Here is a 5,897-nt window from a genome sequence, read left to right on the forward strand (position 1 = left end):
TAAGAACCCAACTAGTTCTTTTACAAGTTCACTCCCTCACAGTTGTTTTTTCCTCTCTTTATTTATCGATAAATGTTTTAAAATGCCTAAAAAATTTCTAGCTTTAAAAGCGTTGATTAGTCCATTATGAATTCGAGACAATTATATCTTATTCCTTTTACGCTATTCTAATTAAAATAATAATAATAAATAATAAATTGGAGCCATTAACTTCAACTCTACGCCTAAAATTTTGATAATTTCATCGGAGACTCAAATATCGTAGCTAAATAAACTTAATGCCACAATAATAAATTTATTAATAAACATCATCCCACACACGACACCGGCTTAAACACTAGACACCCGCTTAAGTGAGGAAAGTAAAACGAGCACAAATACCTAAACGTTATTCCGGATGATTACATCAACACTTTAAATAACACACACTTTAAACAAAGAAAAAAAAATTAATACCTTACTGTTTATTATAAACAAGAATCTTTAGGGTGTTATTATGAATCAAGGTATTACAATATTAACACTAAGGCATGTGCAGTAATTAATTTCATTTTTTGTCATATAATCAATCTCCACGTGTGATAAAAAAAAATAGAAAAAAAACCTTCATTGTTACATAATAGTGTTGTTACCATCAATATGGTTTCAAGAAACACATAATAAGGACCATTGGTTTCATTGGTATAAATTACGGAAATCTAATTTACTTGGTTAATATATATACTTAATTAAACTAAAATACAATTTAACAAAAACTATTTAGTATCCGCCGAAACGAAAACAAACAGTTGAATTTCGCGTAGGCATACAAAATTATTATTCATTATATTACTTTACTCTAAATTTAATTACATAAACTTATTAACGTTCACATGCTATAAATATTAATAGATTAAACATTCATGAAACTCAAATAACTTTATATATTGAAATAAAGCTTCGTAGATGCGTGATGTTACATTATAAAAAGGATTGAGAATTATTTCTTGCGAAAGTAATTCCTGAAGAATGTTTTTTTTTTTCTTCTCTCTAGTTTCTTGTTTTTCTATGGTTTTTTCCATGTGTCCTCTTTTCTATTTTTTATATGCATGCATGCATGAATCCTATATTCTTGTTCTAGTTTAAACACAATTACACTAATCGCGCACTAATTAGATGTACCGCTATGTCTTCTAACATTAACAACTCTAAACATTATCTTACGCAAAACTCGAAATCATTTTAATGAATATTATTTCAAATCAACAAACGAATTATATTTTAGAAATGTAGAGCACAAACTACATAAAAGTAACGAAATATACACACTAGATAACATAAGAAATCATTGAAAATAATTTTATTCATACTTTTACTCTCGACGAAACTTATAAAATAAATAGTGTAGGATGAGGAAAAACCTGAATAATGAATTAACTAAAAGAGAAGCCCGATGGACGTCACCGAAAACTCAATCGAAACTTCAAACTCAAACTCTCCTTCTTATGTTTTATTTTTCTTCCTTTTTCTTCCTACTGTTTTCCCTTCTTTTTCACTCTTTTGTTTCTCAAATGTGCATCTTTTCTTTTTTAAATGTTCCATCCTCCTTCTCCCTAATGTGTGGTATATTGTTTTTTTTTATATCCATGCATGTGTGTGTGTCGTGTGTTTATATAGGGAGTATGTTTGTGAATTAGGAGTTGAGGGAATAATGGGAGAGAATGTTGTGGGACGTGGAGAGAGTGGGAGATGGGGTAGCTTAGTGGGAATTGTGGGGTGTGGGAAGATTAGGTATTTAGGATAAGGTTTTTTTTTTTTTTAACTAATATTTTAAATAAAATAAAATGATAAAAATCTATTTAAAATTAATAAAAATATAAATAAGTTAAACACTAGCCTTAGAAATATGATTAAGAAATATTAATTCACTAGATTTTTTATTAAAAGTAAAAGGAAAAAAAATATAATTTTTTGTTTACTTTTTTTTTAATAAATAACTAAATAAATAAAAATATAAACTTATTAAAATTTGACTCTATTTTTTGTAGTTTTCAAAACTTTTAACAAACCTCAAAAGATAAGATAAATTTAAAATGCCTAAAAATAAAAAAAATTAATTGAACATTAAAATGGTATAAAAACATTAGATTTGGGTCAAAAATGAGGTGTTTACAGTTGCAATGTTTTCTCTCTTTTTTTTTTGTCCATAGGGCAAAGCTTTTATTGCTGTAACAACAGAAATCGTAGCTTGTGATCACAAACACAAGTTATTGAATCGTTTTGGCCATGTCCTCATCCTCATTTCTGTTATCAAATCAGGCTGTTGTAGCCGCTATTAAGTTACAACAACAGCAACAACAACTTCTGCAACCGACACAGTAACATGAAATTGTTCTTCTCCTTTTTATCCTTCAACCACCTATCCATCATCTTTCTGCCTCCACACTGTTACCAATAACAACCGAGTTAATAGCAGTAGCATTGCACCTATACTGGTTATTAATTGGTACATTGTTCAAACGACTATACTGAAACTCTGAAAGTAACACAACTATGCGTCAGTATCCGCTGAAACAGTACATCATAGCATCCAAATTAATTGTAGCAGTATCCCAAAATAATAGGAAAAGTGGCTTCGCAATAAAAAATAGCAGGTATAAGAAAGAATCAGGTACTACTGTTGAGTGAAAACATCTAATACTATACATGAAAATTTAACTTACCAAAGTATGGTGTAGAAGATAAACAACTGTAATTTCCCATAATTTGATGAAGCAGTTTGTTATACCAAACTCAAACAGAGCATGTACCTTGACATTAGAAGATGGCAAACCCTTTCTCTTCAATCAATCTTGAATTCATCAAGGACCATCCCAGTTCCTAATGTTAAGCATCAATTTGACATAAGTTTTAGTGTCTCACTTTCTTGCGATATTCAGTAACCACTTGGACTACTTGGACTTATTTACTGATAAAAAACCATATTCAGCGACATCAGTATCGAAAAACTGATAACACATCCCTCAACACATTAATATAGCATTTATTTGTCAATAAGAGATTGCAAAACCAAACTTGTTTACTCTTTCCGAAACCATGATTCCATAAACATGCTCTACTCAAGTGCAATCATCATATACGACAAACTTAAATTTAAGTTTTATGGATACAATCTTTAAGGTTTTTAAGATTGAATCAAAAATACTGGGTTCAGATAAGCCCAGCAAGGCACTTTATATCCACCCTATATCTACAGAACCATATTTTAGGTAATTTGGTGTGAAAAATGCAAAGCAAAACACACAGAGAACTATCAGTATCAATTTCCAAATATGACTCACAGAAAACCTCAAGGTTTAGTTTCCGTTAAATTACACGTACAAAATCAGAAAAATTGAAAGACCATATTCAAACTTTTCTCCTAAAACACAAAGAAAAAAGACCCAGGACTTACGCAAAGCAACAATCGTGGCACTGAATTTCTTGAAATTTAATTCAAACACCCCTCAAGTCTAAATCACACAGAATAAAATATATCATCAGAACTAAATTTGATGAAGAAGTTAAATTATAAATCAATAAAACACAAAGGAAATTAAATTATAAATCAATAAAATACCCCTGGGTGGTGAAACAGACATGTAGTCCATCACCTGTCTGATTATTCCCACTTATATATTAGTAGTAGATATATATATTAAAGACGAATACATATATCGGTCCTTCAAATATTTCACTTTTCCCGTATAGGCACCTAAATTAAGAAAGATACCTATTGAACCCTTTACTCCTTCAGAAATGGTTTCAATTGAACCCAATTCTCCGACGTGGCAGTTTGCGTGTACTCACGTCTGGAAGGCGCGTGAAATGTCATGGAACCAGCTTATGTGGCACCCAACGCATCTTTTATCCTCTTTTTATACCCAATTTCTTTGAAAAAAAACCTAATTCCCACTTTCTTCCCTTTTTTATACTCAATTCTTAATATCCACCATTTTTGTCTCCTAAATTCTCCTTCTCCTCTTAATTTTCTTTTCAGCCTTTTCTCTTGCTCCGCTTAAACTCTCGTACTTTTATTAATTTCTTCATCTTACTCGTTTTTAGTAGTAATGTCTAATTCATCTTTTTCATTGTCTTCGTCTTCTTCAATTCCAAAGGGAGTATGTTTATGTGGGGTGAAAGCTGAAATTAAGACTTCGTGGACACTACTCAACACTGGTCGGAGATTCTTTTGCTGCAAAACTTCAAAGGTATTCATCTTTTGCTGCTTCATTGGTGAAATGTAATTACTTCGATTAGTGGATGCAATTTTTTAGTTTAATTTTTTCTTTAAACCTGTAGGCGAGAGGTGGATGCAATTACTTTAATTGGTATGATGATGAAATGCCTCCTCAAGCAAAGAGGGTGATGTGGGGTTTATTGAAATAAGTCAAATCATTTGATGAAGAGAGGAATCGATCAAGAAAATTTAAAGTGATATGCGTTGGGACGATTCTGATTTTGGCTATATGGAATTTCTTCAAGAAATGTTCTTAGATTTTGACAAATATTGGCTTAGGTTTCTTATATATGGGACTGTTTTGATTTGACTAATTCTGAAATATATTAGTTGTATTGGGACTATTTTTCTTTGGCTTTCTTGTTGTAGTGGGATTGTTGTGTATGAAACAATTAAGAAGGAATGAAGATAAGTTGTGAAATGTTACTCTCTTACTATGTTTTGATTTTGCTTTATTGTTGTAATTGATTTAGTTAGATTGTTGTACTCTATTTTTTTAGAGTTCAAATGATTCATTTGAATGATTCAAAACTGTCAAATATTTAACTTAAAAGGGACCACCATTCAATAATTATATAAAGCACAAGAGCACAAGTGCAACTGATCGACATTTTAAACACAATAATCTACCATTCAACTGCTCAAAATTAGCTCCAACCATACATCAAGTGTTCATCCAAAATTAATCTAAACAGACCACAAAAAATAGTTCAGAATCTTCAAAAACCCCAACAAAATACCAAAGTAGCCATACAACTATCACCAAACTATACATTGTACTAAAAACACAATTAATTCAACAACCTCATATTCCTCCTGGTGCATTAGAACTTTCAAGTTAGCTTTTTTTTTACTGACTCATACTCTGCAATTGAGAAGTTGTGACAGCATTCTTTCCGTTCCACTTCATTCCTCGAGGCTTATAACCAATATCAATATTTGTTTGAGTTGCATCTTTGTAAATATCCGGAGTGACAACTATTTCACCTCTAGTTCCAGGTTGTATAAAATGAAGTAACTTAGATTTGTCAAAAGATAATTAAAAATTACATGAATTGAAGTTGTAATTAAAGGTGTCAAACGGGCCAGGCTGGGCCAACCCAGAACCGGCCCTTCCATTTTAACCGGGTTGAGGGCCGATTAAGGGCCAATTTTGACGTTAATCGGATCGGGCCGGACCGGGCCAAATAGTAAAAAAATTAAAACCCACCCTAACCCGGCCCACTTAACCCAATCCGGTCAAACCCACCAAAACCCGGTCAAACCCGGTTAAAAACCGGTCAAACCCATTTGAAAAATAAATAAAAAATCCAATATACACTATATACACTCCAATATACACTATATACACTCCAATATACAATATATATTTTTAAAAAAATATATAAATAATTACACATATATACGTACTACTTTAAATATATAATTATATATGACTATACGTACTACTTTAAATAAAACATATGCTATAATAGTATAATATATATATATATACACTACAATATATATATATACTAATTTATAAAACATATATACATGTATACGTTAAATATATACTACTTTAGAAGATATATACACATATATATGCACCATTCAATATATATGTACTACTTTAAATAAAATATATACTACAATATAC

This window comes from Capsicum annuum, chromosome 6, assembly GCF_002878395.1.
Source record: "Capsicum annuum cultivar UCD-10X-F1 chromosome 6, UCD10Xv1.1, whole genome shotgun sequence".
Lineage (NCBI taxonomy): Eukaryota > Viridiplantae > Streptophyta > Magnoliopsida > Solanales > Solanaceae > Capsicum > Capsicum annuum.